General features: G+C 37.6%; 1 pseudogene across 1 annotated transcript; it reads right to left on the reverse strand.

The window, feature by feature from the left end:
- Nucleotides 1-13,898: 13,898 nt before the first annotated feature.
- On the reverse strand, nt 13,899-14,436 carry LOC306661485 (transcription factor BTF3-like; annotated as a pseudogene). Its single transcript has one exon. The product of its transcript is annotated as a transcription factor BTF3-like (transcript).
- Between the last annotated feature and the right edge of the window lie 6,339 nt (nt 14,437-20,775).

Genomic DNA, 20,775 nt, shown 5'->3' on the forward strand with positions numbered 1-20,775 from the left:
CAAATAGTGACCATCACTGTCATAGGAACTGCCCATGTACAAACTCCAAATTCAATCCACATGCCCTATGAAACATGGAAAACTGAGGTTGGTAATTCTCAAATACCAAAGAATATTGTCTCTAGATTACACTATTAGATCATGTTTATTTTTATATTTCAAAGAACCGTATCATTTCAGAGCTGGAAGTTCTCTTAAAAGCTTTTCGTGGTATGTAGAAATAACATGGTGCTGGAATCAGGGATAAGGGTTTAAGACTTGTGTGCACTAGTTATCAGTCCCCTGGCATCTGCCTGTCCTACCCCACTGAGCCATTAAGTTTTTGGCAGGGTAAATCCAGGCTTCCCTGGAGCATGCCTGAGTTCAATAAGTGGTTATCGTTTTGACCAACCTGATTTTGTTTCATTTAATGTTTTTAGACCTGCTTCTGTTCCTTTAAATAACAAGGGCAAGTTGTCAGTGTAAGAGGTAAGGAGGTGCCTGAAGAAGTCAAGGGGTCTAAGGGAGGAAGATAGTGAGCTGTGGAGGCTGCATGATATAACCACCTCCTTTGCTCTCAAGAAACTTCAATGAAACTACATAACCCTGCAATAATGTTGGAAATTGATTTGTGTACTTTCAGAAGTCATGGTATGTGAAGTTAGCCTGCAGAAGAGTTTCTAGTGAATTCAGGGCCCTCAAGAAATTTAACACAGTGCTTAACTGGAATGGCAAATTAACTAGTATTTATGAAACAGCCTTAAAAACATGTGTGGCAATTAGCTGTAGGATGTTATTCTTTGCTTCAGGATTTTGACTTTGCAGATGAAAAATCTGAAGCTCAGAAAGTTTAAGTGATTTGGACACTGGTATTTATCCCACTTCATGGAGATTATATGAGGACTAAGGGAGATGTGAGGCACTTGGTGTGGGCCCTGGTACACAGTGAGCATCCAACACATGCTACCAACTGTTGTTGTTATTCTGCTACTGCTGTTGATGCTGCTGGTGGTTGTTGAAGATCTAAGTGAGAGTGTATCAATTAGCCCCCAGTTCAGTGCTCTTTTTTGTTATATCTTCCAACTGCATGTAATTTTTATTTTCAAAATTGTTGTTGATCTCAATGTACTACCAGTTTTGAAAAGGTAAATTTGATGGCATAGATTTTATAAATCAGTCTGAAACAAGATTATGAAATTTTTTGAAGTAAAACAAAAATGAACATTTGATTTAATTAAAGTTATTATCTCAACACTAGTAAAAATGGATAGAATGCACAAATGAGATACTTCATTTGAATATCCAGCAAACTCTATTACTCTTGTTTTATTCTTTTGGTACTGGAGATTCAAGCCAGGGGTGTTTCATCACTGAGCCACATCCCCAGTCTTTTTTATTTTTTGAGACAGGGTCTCACTAAGTTGCTTAAGGACTCCCTAAGTTTCTGAGGCTAGTCTTGAACTTGGGATCCTCCTGCCTCAGCCTCCCCAGTTGCTGGGATGACAGACATACACCACAGCATGGGGATCTATTACTCTTAATATTCAGACTAATCCAGGAACTAAGATAGGCATTTACTCAGGATCTAGTCAGTAGTACATATTTGTGCTCACTTGTTTTTCATTCAGAAAATCCTCACTGATCACCTTTTACATGACAGACACAGTTCTAGATAACATCTAGATAATGTTTTCTGTGGCTGTGGAGGAATGGAAGGAAACCTAAAAGCGAAGACACAGTGTCCTTTATAAAGCATACACATGAAATACATGTGGATGATGATAAAACATCCTAATAATAAGGGGAAAATGAGAGGTAATTAGAGGAAACCCAAGTCAAAGAGCATTAAGAATTGTCTGTAGCTAGTTCCTAAAGTCTATTTGGAGGAGGAAGGAACTATATGGGAATGCCTTGCAAGTAGTGATGATGGCTGTGAACCAGAAATAGAGGATATTTCAAGGTACGGCATGGCACGTTGGCCTAGCAGCTACATGTCTGCTGTTTTCTTTGTTTCCTGCACTGCAGTGATATTTCCATATAAATCTTATCTCAGAAATATCTCATCGAAGTTTGAACATTTACCTACTTCTAATCCCTGCTTGATATTTTATATATCTGTGAAGAAACTGCTCAGGATCCACTAAAGAGCGCTCCCCATCTTCAGTTCTGACCCCTTTTAACACTATTCATCAACCTTCCAGGGTCTTAAGGGAAAATTGCTTCCTGCAATAGTTCCCTTGGAACTGGTCCCTGACAACTGTCTTTATTTCATGTGCTCTACTCTGTGAGTCATCCAAACCATAAATAATTGGTTGTTGAATAATTGGCTATTGGATTAGTTAAGCTTCTCTGGGAAAACAGAACAATAGAATATAAGGCATATTATACCATTAATAACCTAGATGCCCTTCAACAGATGAATGGATAAAGAAACTCTGGTGTATATATACACAATGGAAAACTATTCAGCCTAAAGAAGAATAATATTATGGCATTTGCAATTAAATGGATGGAATTGGAGAATATCATGCTAAGTGAAATAACCCAAACCCAATAAACCAAAGGCCGAATGTTTTTCCTGATAAGTGAAGAATGATATATAATGGGGGATGGGGAGTGGGGAATGAGAGAAGAATGGGGGAACGTTAGAATATGTAGAAGGAAATGAGAGGGAGGGGGTATGAAAAATGTCAGAATGAGACAGACATCATTACCCTATGTACATGTAGGATTACACGAATGGTATGAATTTACATTGTGTACAACTATAGAAACAAAACGATGTACCCATTTGTGTACAATGAATCAAAATGCAGTCTGTAAAAAATTAAAAGCTAAATTAAAAAAGTAATTAAAAAATAAGGCAGTATATACATTTGTGTTGGCTGGCTGTTTTTGTTCAACACAGGGTTTTTGGGATTTATTCATGTTGATGTGTGTGGCAATAGTTTTTTCTTTTCATTGTATGATATTCTATTATCTAAACAGTCCACAATTTTTTAAATCCACTTAACTGGATGGACGTCCAGGTTGTTTCCAGGTTCATCCTATTATGAATTATTTGTTTATGTCTTGTAATGAACAAATACATTTCTCTGGATATACCTAACAGTAGAACTGTTGGGTCATAAGGTAAGCATATTTTAGCTTTTGTAGATTCTTCCAAGTAGTTTTCCGAAGAGGCTGTATTAATTTATATTACTACCAGCACAGCACTGGAGTTTGGAGTTCCACTAACTTCATATCTTTGCAAAACTTGATACTGTCAGTATTTTTTATTTTAACCATTCTGATGAGCATGTGGTGGCAAGTCAGACCTGATAGATCTGGTTTGCTTTCTCCTTCTTCTCTTCCATAGTGAGCTCTCTCTTTCTCTCTCATTTCTCTTCCAGCAGAGCTCTGGGTTAGAATCTGCACAAGATTTGACAAATAGAAAAAAAAAAAATTTGTCTCTGGTGGCAGCTGCAGGCAGATGTGGGCAGTGAACGACTGGAGATTTAGAGTTGCTTCTGAACAGCTTTTGCAAACCACTTACTTCAGTGCTGGAGGCAAGGGAGAATGTTAGCAGGGGCTTCCTGTGATCCTCATCCAGTTAAACGTCCTGGAGGCTAGTGATGGTTCTTCCCCACTTGGCTCCCTAGATATTCAAATGGTTATAAGTCCCTAATTATTTATATTATATTGCAACTTGAAATAACATTTTCTGAGTTTTTCAGGTTGGGTTAATTATTGAAATACATCTCAGTGGGTTAATACAAGAAATCCATTTTTTGTTGTTGTTGTTGTAGTCTAATAGAGGTAGGGACATTGTATTGGAGGGGACAAGGGACTTTGTTTAAAGGACTGAAGTGGATGGGGGCTCTGTTGAGGCTTCAGGGAGTCTTGGGTTTTGGCATCCATCTGGGAAACAAAGAAAAATGTCCAAGTGATTTCATGCAAACCTGGATTGCCCGACCCATTTCCTCCCAGCCCCCTAGGCATTCACGAGAGTCAGCCTAATTGCCAGAGGGGCTCCTTTTACTTCATTCTAACCTTAGATGTTGGTTTTCCTCACAGTTCCATTTATTATTTTTGATCCATTTTCTTTGTGCCCATTTGCCTCAAAGTGTTCTCACTGACTCTCAGCACAGGTACATTTTTGATACCTCTGCTTCTGGAACGCCCTTTCACCTTTTGTCCTTCTGGTGAGGGCACTTCAAGGCATACAAGATACCTTCTTTTGGAAATTGTTCCTGTGCACCCATTGGCATCCCCACACCCAGCTCTTTATAAAACATTAACCCAATTGTAGTATGCACATCGATGTGTTATACAGTGACTTACTTAAGCATTTTCTTTCCTTGTCAATGTAAGTTCTCTAAAACCAAGGGAGTTATGTATTTTGAGTCCCCTATATTGACTTGTCAATATTTAGTAAATGCTCATTAGATGTTATCAAAGTGAATTTATGGCTGAAATATGGAAAAATTTGCAAAACTGAACAATAGTTCTAGGCATTGTCTCAAATATAATATAGTCCTTATTACTATAAATTAAAGTCTCCATGATTTAGGAATGCCTATGATTAGTATTTAACACATATTTGCAAAATGAATTAAAATAATTAATGGTTTGTAAGAGGATTTGTGTACTAAAATAACTTTGCTGTAAATTTTTTCCTATAATTTGCAGTATTCTTATAGGATTTTTTTTTTTTTTTTTGCATGCAGTTGACTTTCATTACTACAGGTCATTGACCAGGGACACATTCAACGCAGGTCTTCCTGCCTCACAGATTTCCTGTCATATTCTACTCTCACTTGGGTTTAATCTTCTTACCTCCTGTTCTCCTCTCTCCTCCAAAGTTTCCTCCTGTTGTCTTCCCTAGCCCAATTTATTGCCATCTTTATTGAGCTTCTAAGGCTGTGACAGCAAGAAGAGAGAAAGAACCAGGGGAAATTCATGGAGAGACAGGCATTTTCCTTCTGTAAATTTCAATTCTTCAGCCCCCCTTTTCACCCTAAGTTGTGATTTTTTAACAGATTTTTTTACAAGCATTGGTTTATTTAGGCAAACATCACCAAGAAATATATCTGTGATACAAATAAACATTGTCTATAATTTGTTTAGATGCTACTATCTTTTTTTCTGAATTAGTACTGGATTAATTCTCTAGTAAGTTGTCAGGGACATTGCATTAAAATGATGTCTTTGTAAACAAATAAACTACCATTTTAATCTAGTTTTGCCAGGTAGTTTTTTGGGCCATGGGAGAGGAGGCATAAAAGAAAAAATCAAGTTATTTGGTTGCTATGACTTCTAATCTATATGTGAATTTAATGTGTTGACAATTGTGTTTATGGAAGAATTAATAAAAGTGTATTTACAAAATTTTGAATAGGGTTAATTTTCCATCTTACACTTCCTGTTCATTGTCATTACTTCTCTGACTTTACTTTCGTGTTATCATTATATTCTTTTTTGTTGTTTCTATGTTTATATTTGCACATCTATTCATTCATTATATAAATATTTCATGGGCACCTACTCTGTGTGGTCACTATAGCCTTTGGACACATAATGACAGAGGACAAAGCCTTACCCTCAAAGGACTTGCATTCCAGTAGGAGAGGTAATAGACAAAGCCAAGAAGTGCTCTCCAGAAAACAGTAAAGCAGATTAAATGATAAAAGGCACAGGGACTATTTTAGAAAGGATGGGAGATTCCCTCTGAGGAGGTGACATCTGGATAGAGACTTGATTAAATAGGAATTATCCATGAAGAGAACCAGCAAACAGTATTCTGGGATGAGTGTGTAGCAGTATAGAGGACCTAGATCAGGGATGAACTCAATGGAACAGATTCAAGGCCTGTGTGGCTGGAGCTGAGTTAACACACACTGACTCAAATTTTCATAACTTTATCTGATCTATCATATGATTAACTTTTACTTGTGCCTCACAACAAAAGTTATTATTGATTTCACTTTATACATGAGAAAAACTAAAGCTCAAAATTCAACCAATGACTTTTTTAGAGCTATTAGGTTCCTAGTCTTTAGACTTTAAATCAAGTACTCTTCCCATACTTCAGAGAATGCTATTACAAATGATTTTTTGTCTCTGAGGTATCTTTAGGAAACTAGAAATTATGTAAAATCACTTCCAGGAAAAAGAAGCATAGAAGGATCAGTAGCTAAAATGAGTTGTCATACCCAAATCATTGATATAGTGACAGGTTAGAAGTCTCCGCCCTCTTAGCAGAATTTCCTGGAGCAGTTGGATAATCTTTAGGATGTAATCCTGTCACGTGATCAAGTTTCTAGCAGGTTAGGACAGATTTCCCAAGTAGCATTAAGGAGCTGGTCTCCAATACTCACAATGACACCTTATGTGTACCTGACCTGGAAAGGAATCTCAGTGAAAATATCCAGACTGGGGCATAGAGAAATGCTGCTGCCCACATTGATGCTCCGAGAACTTTGGAGCAGGATGAGTTTTTAGAAATAACTGAATTTACATCCTCTCTCCCTTACTTGTTAATGATAGAGGCAAACACACAGGGGCTACCACATGCAGACAGACTGGGTGTAGGACTGTGGTCATTCTTTCATAAAGCACTCATTGAGCATTTACATCAAACACTGTGAGTAGTGCTAGGGGAGAAGAAGACATCGTCCCTCTACTGATGAAGGTTGGGATCTAGAGGAAAACCAAACATATACACACATAATTATTACAGAGTAAAACTGTCATGGAGGAGCCATCTATGGGGCAATACGGAGGAACAGCAAGGAGGAACCTTACCCCCAAGGTGTGCTGTCTTGTTTCCATTGAAGAAAATACTCATTTGCTGGAAAGTTCCCTCACTAGTGTTTCTTAGGTGACTTACTAAGAGTTGAGTGATTTCTGGGAGTTCTTTGGCTAGCCATCAACATATCATAAAAATGGTGTTCTATCTTTAGTAAATTAAATTTATGGGATTTATTGTGGTGAAATCAGAATTAAGCTACTAATGGATGCTTTAAATTTTCCAATTTTACTGGGCGTAGTGTTGTATGCCTATAATCTCAATGACTCAGGAGGCTGAGGCAGGAGGATCACAAGTTTGAGGCTAGTCTTAACAACTTAGTAAGACCCTATCTAAAAGTAAAAAATAAAAAGGGCTGGGGATGTAGCTCATTGGTAGAGTGTTCCTGGGTTCAATTTCCAGAACCAAAAAAGAAAAAAAGAAAGTTTCCACTTTTGGTAATATTTAGGTATAAACTAGGCCTGGGTATGTGAAGTGTGTTTGAGATGAGGGTTAGACAGATGATTTTTAGTTATTTATTTTAACTTTTTTTTTTTTTTTTTTTTTAATCATTACGATAAACTGTTAGGTTGGAGGCAAGGTAAATTGTATTTCTCAAAGTCATACCATTGCTACTTTATTGAGTATGAGCATAACTTGATGCTTATTAAATACAATTTCTCTCCAGTTTTGCACAAATATTTCTAAATAAGTTTCATTCTGATGAGACTCACATACCCACACCTCAGAGACTGAAAATTTCAACTTTCTCACCAGGTATGTTCTAAGAAATGCTCTTCCTCTGAAGTTCCTTGAAGACTTGTCTTCCTGTTCCATAACCTCTCAGCTCCTGCCTCATTTTCTCATTTTTCATCTTTTCCTTACTTTTCCAACTTGACCCTATGTGGTCATCTAAGTGACTCCCGAGGCTTTCCTGTGCCAAGAGGCAGGTTCTGTGTCAGCCCACCTTCAAACATGACCCAGAGTTTCCAAGCCTGAATCTGTCCCTATAGTAATGGCAGGTCATCTAGCCAGGTTCTGCTCACCCCTATCAGATCAGTGTCAAGTCTTGCTGTAACACCATGTTTTAGTCAGCTTTTTGGCTGCTGTGACTAAAAGACCTGATGAGAACAATTAGAGGAAGAAAGGTTTATTTGGGGGCTCATAATTTCAGAGGTCTCAGTCCATAGACAGCCAGCTCTATCCTAAGGGAGGGCTCCAGGTGAGGCTGGATATCATGGGGGAAGACTGTGGCAGAGGGAAGCAGTTCACATGATGATCGGGAAGCAGAGAGAGAAAGAGACTCTGCTCACTACATACAAAATATATATCCCAAAGGCATGCCCCCAGTGCCCACCTCCTGCAACCATACCCTACCCACCTTCAGCTACCCCTTGGTTGGGGATTAACAAGGGGGTTTAATACACCAATTGAATTAAGGCTGTCATAAACCAATCATTTCTCCTCTAAACATTGCATTATCTCACACATGAGCTTTTGGGGGACACCTAATATCTAAACCATAACACACCAACAAGGACACAGTAGTGTAACTATTATTATTATTATAAAATCACCTGGAGATGGTGGAAAAGAAATAGAAACAATGTTGCAATTAAATGATCTCATGACCATTGGGTGACCACTCATTGTGTCCTAACAACTAAATTGGCTATTGTTATGAAGTGAAAAATTGTTTTCAAGCTAAGAGATGTTTCTGTTGAATACATGTACAGTTGATCCTCATTATTTGCAGAATTGTGTTTGTGAATTCGCCTACTTGCTGAGTTTTATTTGTAACCTCAGAATCAATACTTACAGTGCTTCTCTGGTCATTCGAGGACATGTGCAGAGAAGTAAACAATTTGAGTCACCTGATGGACATGTTCCCAGTCGAGGTCAAACAAGGTGATGCTCTGCCTTCTTGCCTTCACTCTCATACTTTAGGTGAGTTCCCTTTGCAGAGTCTATTTAGTGCTTTTTTTTTCATGTGTGTTTTTGTTAGTGATTTTAGTGTTTAGGGTGGCCCCCAAATGCAGTGTTGATGTGCTGTCTATTATTCTTATGTGCAAGAAGGCTTTAACAAGTCTTAAAGGGAAAATATTGTGCTAAGAAAACTTCATTCAGGCATGAGTCATAGTGTTGCTGGCTGTGAGTTCAATGTTAATGAGTTAACAATATATATTAAATAAGGTGTTTTTAAACAGAGACACATAAAATAAGGTTGATAAAAACGCGGCTGGACATTTGCAGGAACCTCACCCTGTATTTCCCCTAGGAGCAATGTTTCAGTATTTGCTAATTCAGTGTTTGTGGCGGCAACTTTATAGAACATCACTAGAATGAATAATGAGAATTGACTGTTTTTTATTAGAACCTAAAAGGAGTAATTTATAAGTCTATTTACAATCACATTAAGCACATTCTGGAAAGAAAATAGTGAAATTTATATAATCCTCTCTAATGAATAAGATAAAAAATACAGTCACACATCGCTTAATGATAAACTAGGAAAACACCACGTCAGTAGGCAATATAATCTTATTGGGCCACTACCATGTATGCAGTCCATCACTGGTTACAAGGTCTATATGTAGCACATAACTGTACAATTTTTTTATGAGATAAAATAGCCATTTGCAGCTAGTTAGAGCCTACTTACCTTCTTCCAATTTATTTTCTTTGTTTGCAAACAATGTTAAATTTCAAGGCAAGAAGACAAAGTTTGGCCACTAACTAATCAGACCCGGCTTTGTTGAGAACCAAGCCACTCCACTTAGGTAAAGGTTTGTGAAACATTCATAATTCATAGAAGGGGCCATCTGAAAGCATTTCCTAGAATTGTCACAAAATTCTGTCAGCTCCTGCGGTGATGAAAAAGTACAGTCTTGTGAATATGATTAAGGTGCACTGGAATCTAAGGAAACCAGCAATAGCTGCTCTGGCTCTCTTCACGCTCCTGGAATGTAGTCTCTAGAAGAAAGCCGGTTCTGACAGATGATTTCATGGCATTTTACTCAGTGTGGGATGTATTTTAGAAGCAGTGCATCAAAACCTTGACCTTTGCTTCATTTTTTCCCCTTTATTGTTGATTTTGAAGATTAGAGGCATTCTAAAACCTTTTTCCGAATGTCTTCTCACACATGTAGCACAAAGGATTTGGAAAGAATTTGACACACATTGTAGAAGCATAAATCAGCCAAGGGGAGGATATTTGCAAATTGCTATCTCCTTTATAATTTCATCTCATTAGGGAAGAAGGGACAGGTGGGTGTTACTAGCAGTCACAGATCAGGAATTGCATTTTCTTTTTAGAGCAGAGAGGATCTTTTGGTATGAAACCCCCTTCTGAGAAGACTATGCAGGTTTTTATTATGCATAAAAATCCTCCTCCGTCCCCCCACCTCCGTTTACAGAAAATGTGTAAGCCAAAATTAGAAAGTGCTTAGGTTTTACATTTTACTGACATCTTACGTTTAGAGTAAAAAAACAGGAGGAATTTATAATGCAAGTTTTATTTCCTTGATGGATTCAGATGGCATGGTCTGAAGTAGATCTGTGAAATATACTTATTTTGTTACTGATGTCCAGTGTATCTGATAAACAGAGGATGAAGGTGTGTGGTGCAGGAACTGCAAATATGGAGGCAAATAATTCACATACACATGCAATAGTTATAATGATAATGAGTATCTATAATCATTTCCTATGTTCTGTTATACCATGCTATTTCATTTTTATAGCAGCCCCATGTGGGTATGAGTAAAGAAGTATTAACTCAGTACTGTCTTTGAACAATTATTTTTAAGTTTTTTTTTTTTTTGTTGTTGTTGTTGTAAAACATACATAACATAAAATTTACTACTTTTACGATTTTGAGTGTAGAGTGGTGCTAATCATACTCAATGTTGGGCAACCACCACCATTATTCAGTTCTAGAATTTTTTTGTCTTTCCAAATGGAACTTACTACTCATTAAATAATAACTCCCTGTTCTCCTTTCCTCCTAATTTGTGGTAACCTCTATTCTACTTCCCGTCTCTATAAATTTGCCAACTCTACATACCTCACATAAGTGGAATCAATAGATTTATTCTTTTCTGACTGTCTTAATTCACTTAGCATAATGTTTCTAAGGTTCATTTATGTTGTGGCATGTATCAGAATTTCATTCATTTTTAAGACTGAATGAACAATTAATTTTTCAGGACTCACTAGTGTTCCAGACATCATTTGAGACTGAGGTTCTTACTGGAGAATGTGGGTGCTTTCTGTTCCCCAGGGGTCTCCACACTCTGGAATATCAATCATTTCACCTGGACTCTGGGCTTCCAGACAGGACCACATCTTTTCCTTTTTTAAACCCAAACTCTAAACTTTAAACTCAAGTTATTACTTTTTGGGTTATGCAATAAATATACAATTACTAGTAACTAAGCTAATTACTACAATTAGCACACCCAATGTGAAACAGTATAATAGTGAGGTTCTTAACTAGTACATCGAAGGGAGTATTTAATGGCATGGCAAAGGAAGTGCCATGGTACCCCAGGCAGGAAATGGCCATTTTTAATTTATATTCATCAAGTAGTGACACTTTTCCGACAATAAGAAAGTCAAACTTCCCTTTCTTTCCAGGATAAAGGAAAGCACCAAAGTAAACCAAAAATGTTGTTCCCATGATTAATGAAGCAAACAGCTAAGAAACCTCCGTGTATATTAGAAGAATAAATCTTCAGAGAATTCAAATAATAAAGCCTGCATATTTGAACAAATTTACAAACAGACATTAAAGGTAGATTGGATAGAGGGATGCGCTACCCTATACAAAACATGATGGAGAATACAAGTGTACGAGCATAATTGGAGAAACGTAAGGACAAAACATGTCCTGGAAGGAGCAGAAGAGGATTCTCTTAAACATCATGTCTGCGTTTTCATACAAATTCCAACTATATGGAAATTAGAATTTCATTGCTACTCTGATGGTCTCAGTTTCATACTAATCCAGGTTTATTGACTATTTGTAAACTGTATTTTAATTCTGTAGGATTGACCCGGTAATTCTCTCCATATATTTTGCTGTGTTTGGAAAGTCTAAAGTTATTTAGTTCCTCTAGGTCTGTGGCTCTTAGACCTTAGTGAGCATGAAAATCACTTGGAGGGCTTGTTAAAACCTAGATGTTTGGGCTCCAGTCACAGAGTTTCTGGCTCAGCAGGTCTGGAGTAGAGCCTGAAGTTTGCATTTCTGAGAAGTCCCTGATGATGCTGACACTGCTTGTCTGGGGACCATATTTTAAGAACTGTTAGGTATACCTAGATGTATGTAGATAGTTGGATCAGATGAATTCATGTTCTGTTAAGATTATGGTAAGCAAACTATTAAGTCTGTTTGTGTTCTGTCTTCATTGTTACCATGGACATCTAAACCACTGTCAGTCTCATCTGAAGTCTAACAGCCTCCAAATTGACAGCACACTTTCATCTTGCCTCCCTCCAATTTATCCTTCACAATGCAACCAGGGTCATCTTTTAATGTCCAAATCGGATCATCCTACCTTCTTGCTTAAAGCTCTTCACCTTTCTTAGCAGTTACTTTGTAACACTCAATCTTCATATGTTGGTAATTTAGGGCTCATGTGATCTGACCTCTGACCGTCTTTTCAATCATCATTCCATTTCTTGCCTCCCTCCTTCTGATTCACTAAGCTTCTGTCACATTGTCATCTTTTCAGCTCCTTCAAATTTCCTCCATTGGAATCCCTCCCTGCCAGTTCTTTCTTTTGACGTCTTTCCAGATGTCAATTTAAACATTATCTCAGAGACATCTTTTCTGACCATCCACATTTAAAGTATGTTTCTTCTTTTATGTTGCTTCTTATTGTACTCTATAGTTTTCCTTCTAGCTGTAATTGGATATTTATCTTTTTTATCTATTTTATCTTATTGCTTAACATTAGACTCTAACTTGCTTGAGAATGGAATCCCAGTAAGTACCTGAGAAATAGCAGATGTTAAATTTGCTCAATTGCTGGAAGCACAGGAGCAGCCAAGCTGTTTGAGAGTATGATGTTTATTCTCTGGATTCCACTTGAGTAAGGAGTCTATCACTTGGGACCTTGCTGTTTCAATCAATACTGCATGGTATCTTGGTCTGAGTTCCCCAATTCCATCTTTTTAAAATTTTTTTTTTAAATTTTTTGATTCATTGTACACAAATGGGGTACTACTTTCATTTCTTTGGTTGCACATGAAGTAAAGTCACCCGATTTGTGTAATCATACATGTAATTAGGGTAATGATGTTTGTCTCATTCTATTATCTTTCCTTCCCCCATCCCCTCCCAAGCCCTCATTTTCCTCTGCACAATCCATTCTTCCTCCATTCTTGCCTGATCCCCTCCCCTCAACTATGCATCATTATCCACTTATCAGAGAAATCATTTGGCCTTTGGTTTTTGGGGATTGGCTTATTTCACTTAGCATGATATTCTCCAACTCCATCCATTTACATGCAAATGCCATAATTTTATTCTTCTTTATGGCTGAATATTATTCTATTGTGTATATATACCATAGTTTCTTTATCCATTCATCTGTTGGAGGGTATCTAGGTTGGTTCCATAATCTAGCTATTGTGAATTGAGCTGATATAAACATTGATGTGGCTGCATTACTGTAGTATGCTAATTTTAAGTCCTTTGGGTATAAACCGAGGAGTGGGATAACTGGGTCAAATGGTGGTTCCATTCCAAGATTTCTAAGGAATCTCCATACTGCTTTCCAGAGTGGCTGCAACAACTTGCAACCCTGCCAGCAATGTATGAGTGTACCTTTTCCCCCACATCCTTGTCAACACCTATTGTTGCTTGTATTCTTGATAATCGCCATTCTAATTGGGTTGGATGAAATTTTAGGGTAGTTTTGATTTGCATTTCTCTCTCTCTTTCTTACTAGGCAAATAACTTTATTAACCTTTGTTTCAAACTTTATTCCCATGCTTCTTCAACTTAATTAGCTGCAAAGAATAAATCGTGTCTTAGCAAAAACCAAAAAGAACTACAGTGTCCAAGGGACTTGGGCTTAAAACTATTAGAGATCTAGATTTTATCAGATCCATAAACAAAACAATCTCAAAAAGCAGTCATAATATAAAATAACAGCTCCCAGTAACTTCTTCAAGTTTATCTTCTTCAGAAGTTGATCAGTTCAGTTTGCCTCTTTCTTAGAAGCCTCATCAAAATTCTCCACAAGATCTGAGAATCATCATCATCAACCTCTCCAGTAGCAAGTGGTGCTTTTCCATCCACAAATTGTTTGGGCAGAGCTTCAGCCAGTCTCCTTAAACTAGTCAGACTGTCTGCACCAAGCTGGTTTGAGGCACTGGGTAGCATTTCTGTCAGTTGCTTTGTCTCAGCATGGCCTGTAATGGTGAAAGTGTTTCCTGCCAGAGATTCCTGAACTTTAGAGTTGTTAAAGTGAATCACTATTCCTTGATTTGTAAACATATTCACCTCTTCAATGAGATATTGTTTACCCCTAACTTCTTTAAGGAGAACTGAAATTTTTTATCATCTGCTGTAGCTGTTCTATGAATGCTGCCTTTCAGTGAGCAGTTCCTTTCCCACCAATGTACACTTGTGTCTGCAGTTTGGTGAGTTTTTCCTGGTTCATGATAGTTTCTTTCATCTTGTTAGAGCGGAAATGGGGCTGTGTGGGGGACTAGGGTTGTTGCTTAGGGGTGTCTCTGACAGATCAGCTGAGATTGATGCACATGTGCGGGGATACAAGATGGCAGCTAGAGCTGCATTTCTCTTATTAATAGAGATATCGAACATTTTTTCATATATCTGTTGATTGCTTGTAGATCTTCATCTGTGAAGTATCTGTTCATTTCCTTAGCCCATTTGTTGATTGGGTTATTTGTATTCTTGGTGTAAAGTTTTTTGAGTTCTTTATAGATTCTGGGGATTAGTGCTCTATCAGAAGTATGTGTGGCAAAGATTTTCTCCCTCTCTGTAGGCTCTCTCTTTGCATTGTTGATTGTTTCCTTTGCTGAGAAAAAATCTTTTTAGTTTGAATCTATCCCAATTATTGATTCCTGCTTTTATTTCTTGTGCTTTGGGGGTCATGTTAAGGAAGTTTGGTCCTAAGTCAACATAATGAAGAATCGGGCCTACTTTTTCTTCTATTAGGTGCAGGATCTCTGGTCTGATTCCAAGGTCCTTGACTCATTTTGAATTTTGTGCAGAGTGAAAGATAGGGGTTTAGTTTCATTCTGTTGCATATGGATTTCCAGTTTTCCCAGCACCATTTGTTGAAGAGGCTATCTTTTCTCCATTGCATGTTTTTGGCACCTTTGTCTAGTATGAGAAAATTGTATTTATTTGGGTTTGTGTCCATGTCCTCTATTCTGTACCATTGATCCACCTGTCTATTTTGGTGCCAACACCATGCTGTTTTTGTTACTATTGTTAAGTAGGTTTCATCCCAGGGATGCAAGGTTGGTTCAATATCAGGAAATCAATAAATGTAATTCACCAGATCAACAGAAATAATCACATGATTATTTCAATAGATGCAGAAAAAGAATTTGATAAAATACAGCACCCATTCATGATCAAAACACTAGAAAAAATAGGGATAGTATGAACATACCTCAACCTTGTAAAGGCTATCTATGCTAAACCCATGGTCAACATCATTCTAAATGGAGAAAAACTGAAAGCCTTCCCTCTAAAAACTAGAAAAAGACAGGGATGTCCTCTTTCACCACTTCTATTCAACATTGCCCTTGAAACTCTAACCAGATCAATCAAATAAATAAAAGGGACATGAATAGGAATAAAAGAACTCAAACTACCACTATTTGCTGACAACATGATTCTATATTTAGAGGAGACAAAAAATTCCCCAGAAAATTGGAACTCATAAATGAATTCAGCAAAGTAGCAGGATATAAAATCAACACTCATAAATCAAATGCATTTCTGTACGTCTGTGATGAATCCTCTGAAAGAGAAATTAGGAAAGCTACCCCATTCACAATAGCCTCAAAAAAAGTAAAATACTTGGGAATCGATCTAACAAAAGAGGTGAAAGACCTCTACAATGAGAACTACAGAATCCTAAAGAAAGAAATTAAAGAAAACCTTAGAAAATGGAATGATCTCCCATGTTCTTGGATAGGCAGAATTAATATAGTCAAAATGGCCATATTACCAAAAGTGCTATACAAATTTTGTGCAATTTCAATTAAAATCCCAATGACTTACCTCATAGAAATAGAGAAAGCAATTATGAGATTCATTTGGAAAAATGAGAGACCCAGAATAGCCAAAGCGATCCTTAGCAGGAAGAGCAAAGTAGGAGGTGTCACAATACCAATTCCATCTTTGCTGACACCTTTGGTGCCCTGCTTCAACATGGTTACTGTTTTAGTCAGCTTTTATTTCACTGCTGTAACTAAAAGGACCCAACCAGAACAATGTAGAGGACGAAAATTTAATTTGAGAGCTCAAGGTTTCAGAGGTCTTAGTCCATAGAAGGTTGGCTCTATTCCTCAGGGCTCAAGGTGAAGCAGAACATCATGGAGGAAGAGTGTGGCAGAGGGAAGCAGCTCATATGGTGATCAGAAAGCAGAGAGACAGAGAGAGAGACACAACTGGCCAGGTACAAATATATACTTCCAAGCCACCTCCTAATTCCCACCTCCTCTAGCCACACCCTACCACTTCAGTTATCACTTAGTTAATCCCTATAAGGGAATTAATTCACTGATTGAGTTAATGAACATCGACGCAAAAATTCTCAACAAAATTTTAGCAAATTGCGTACAAAAACATATTAAAAAGATAGTGCACCATGATCAAGTGGGTTTCATCCCAGGGATGCAAGGTTGTTTCAACATCAGGAAATCAATAAACGTAATTCACCATATTAATAGACTTAAAGTCAAGAATCACATGATTATTTCAATAGATGCAGAAAAAGCATTTGATACAATACAGCACCGCTTCATGCTCAAAACACTAGAAAAAATAGGGATAGTGGGAACATTCCTTAACATTGTAAAGGCCATTTATGCTAAGCCCATGGCTAATATCATTCTAAATGGTGAAAAACTGAAAGCATTCCCCCTAAAAACTGGAACAAGGCAGGGGTGCCTTCTTTCACCACTTCTATTCAACATCGTTCTTGAGACTCTGGCCAGAGCAATTAGACAAACCAAAGAAATTAAAGGGATATGAATTGGAAAAGAAGAACTCAAACTATCGCTGTTCGCTGATGACATGATTATATATTTAGAGGAACCTGGAAATTCCACCAGAAAACTCTTAGAACTCATAAGTGAATTCAGTAAAGTAGCAGGTTACAAGATCAATGCCCATAAATCCAACGCATTTTTATACATAAGTGATGAATCTTCAGAAAGAGAAATTAGAAAAACTACCCCATTCACAATAGCCTCGAAAAAAATAAAATACTTGGGAATCAATCTCACAAAAGAGGTGAAAGACCTCTACAATGAGAACTATACAACACTAAAGAAAGAAATTAAAGAACACCTTAGAAGATGGAAAGATCTTCCATGTTCTTGGACAGGAAGAATTAATATTGTCAAAATGGCCATACTACCTAAAGTGCTATACAAATTCAATGCAATTCCAATTAAAATCCCAATGACGTACCTTACAGAAATAGAGCAAGTAATTATGAAATTCATCTGGAAGAATAAGAAACCCAGAATAGCTAAAGCAATCCTTAGCAGGAAGAGTGAAACAGGGGGTATTGCAATACCAGATCTTCAACTCTATTACAAAGCAATAGTAACAAAAACGGCATGGTATTGGTACCAAAATAGACAGGTAGATCAATGGTACAGAATAGAGGACACGGACACAAACCCAAATAAATACAATTTTCTCATAGTAGACAAAGGTGCCAAAAATATGCAATGGAGAAAAGATAGCCTCTTCAACAAATGGTGCTGGGAGAATTGGAAATCCATATGCAACAGCATGAAACTAAACCCATATCTCTCACCATGCACCAAACTAAACTCAAAATGGATTAAGGACCTCGGAATCAGACCAGAGACCCTGCAGATTATAGAAGAAAAAGTAGGTCCAAATCTTCACCTTGTTGGTCTAGGATCAGACTTCCTTAACAGGACTCCCATAGCACAAGAAATAAAAGCTAGAATCAACCACTGGGATAGATTCAAACTAAAAAGCTTTCTCTCAGCAAAGGAAACTATCAGCAATGCGAAGAAAGAGCCTACAGAGTGGGAGAATATCTTTGCCAATCATACTTCAAATAGAGCACTAATCTCCAGAATCTATAAAGAGCTCAAAAAACTCTACTCCAAGAATTCAAATAATCCAGTCGACAAATGGGCTAAGGAAATGAATAGACACTTCACAGAAGAAGATCTATAAGCAATCAACAAACATATGGAAAAATGTTCAACATCTCTAGTAATAAGAGAAATGCAAATCAAAACCACCCTAAGATTCCATCTCACCCCAATTAGAATGGCGATTATCAAGAATACGAGCAACAACAGGTGTTGGCGAGGATGTGGGGAGAAAGGTACACTCATACATTGCTGGTGGGGCTGCAAATTAGTGCAGCCACTCTGGAAAGCAGTGTGGAGATTCCTTAGAAAACTTGGAATGGACCCTCCATTTGACCCAGCCATCCCACTCCTTGGCCTATACCCAAAGGACTTAAAATCAGCATACTACAGAGATACAGCCACATCAATGTTCATAGCTGCTCAATTCACAATAGCCAGACTGTGGAGCCAACCTAGATGCCCTTCAATTGATGAGTGGATAAAGAAACTGTGGTATATATATACAATGGAATATTACTCAGCCATAAAGAATGATAAAATTATGGCATTTGCAGGCGAATGGATGAAATTGGAGAATATCATGCTAAGTGAGATAAGCCAATCTCAAAAAGCCAAAGGACGAATGATATCGCTAATAAGTGGAGGATGACACAGAATAGGGGGGAGGGAAGGGTTAGTGTTAGGATTAGAGTTAGGGTTAGGAGGGGGGCAAGTATGGAGGAAGGAAGTACTGTATAGAGGGTAAAGAGGGGTGGGAGGGGTGGGGGGGAAGGGAAAAAATAACAGAATGAATCAACAACAATACTCTATGTAAATTTATGATTACACAAATGGTATGCCTTTACGCCATGTACAAACAGAGAAACAACATGTATCCCATTTGTTTACAATAAAAAAAAAAAAAAGACTCTTACAACCCAATCATTTCTCCTTTTATCCTCTTGCTTGCCATACATGTGAGCTTCTGAGGGACACCACATCAAAACCATAACAGTCAGTGACTGAACCATAAGCCTTGGCATCATTTTTCCTCCTCTACCCTACTGATATTAGAAAAAGCTTCCCAAGAGAGCTGTCCAATAAGCTGAAGATATAGAAATGTTTTGATTAGATATTATAGTACTCCCCCTTTATCCATAGTTTAAATTACCTTTAGTTAACTGTAATCCAAAAATATTAAATGAAAAAATCCAGCAATACATAATTTATAAGTTTTAAATTGCTCATTGTTCTGAGTGTCATGATGAAATTTCATGTCATACTACATTATCCCGCCTGGAATGCGACTCATTCCCTTGTCTGGTGTATTCATTCTGTACATACCATCCACCCTTTGGTCTCTAAGTGGCCATCATAGTTATCAGATCAACTTTCATGGTATCTCAATGCTTGTGTTCAAGTGACCCTTATTTTACTTGATAATGGTCCCAAAGCTCCAGAGGAGCAATGCTGGCAATTTGGATATACTGATGAGAAACTAGCAAATGCTTTCATTAAGTGAAAAGGTAGAAGTTCTTACTAAGGAAAGAAAAAAGATCATATGCTAAAGTTGCTAAGATCTATGGTAAGAATGAATCTTCTGTGAAATTGAGAGGAATGAAAAAGAAACTCAGGCTAGTTTTGCTGGAGCACCTCAAACTGTAAAAGTAACAGCCACAGTGAGTGGTAAGTATAAGAAAGAATATGGAAGTGTATGGATCTCTCAGTCCTGACATCCATCGTGGATTGTAGAATGTATTGTCTTCAGATATGGGGACATTAGTGTTCCCAGATCAACAGAAGTTCCTTTGGCAGTCTACACATCAGAGGTCACATTTGGAGATTTCATTTAGTTTAGTAGGAGAGGAAATTGGATACTACTCAGCCAATATAGTCCAGAATTTGGGAAGTCTGTCACAGGAAGAACAATGAATGAACTGGGGAGAGATCTATGGAAGAAGAAGCTGCCATCTTGGAGAAGAATAAAGGTCATTCTCACTTGTTTCAGGGGGAATGATAAACTTCAGACAGAAGTTACAGAGAAGTCAATTTGAGGTCAACATAAGGAAGAATATTCCAGTAAGTAAGCTGTGGAATAAAAAGGATGGACTTACATTGTGAGGGGGAGGACCTATCTCATCACTGGGAATTCAGACTGAAATAGTAAAGAGGGTGGGAGGGTGGAGAGAATTAACATTTACTGTGAACCTATATAATTATATGGTATTTTCTTGTCAGCAGACTCTTCCAAACCCTTAGCATCTTACTGGGAGAGGGGCTATTTTGAGAAGTCTTTTGAGTTGGGGGTGGTGTTGAGATGCTCCTGGGACATATTGGAAGAGCAGTAGATGGTCATGATTAATGAACTTTTATTTCACTGAATTCTACATTCAAATTGAGGAGTGAACACAATATTTCAGATAACAGAGAAAGGGTGAAGAAGATTTTTAGGGAGACTGATTTAGGGAAGGAAATAATCTGCAATGAGGGGAGAAAAATTTGGAGGGAAGAAGAAAGATGCTTAGTGTGGAGTTTGAAGATGTTTATATTAAAGTCTACAGCATGAAATCTTTTCTCTCTCCATCTGTCCACATAATTTCTGCAAAATATACTTTTCTTTAATGCACTGTGGATTTGGCTACATTTTTTGGAAACCAGTAGGCACTGAATGTGGCCCTAACATTGAT

Source organism: Sciurus vulgaris (genome assembly GCF_902686455.1).
Source record: "Sciurus vulgaris genome assembly, chromosome: 5".
NCBI classification, from domain to species: Eukaryota; Metazoa; Chordata; class Mammalia; order Rodentia; family Sciuridae; genus Sciurus; species Sciurus vulgaris.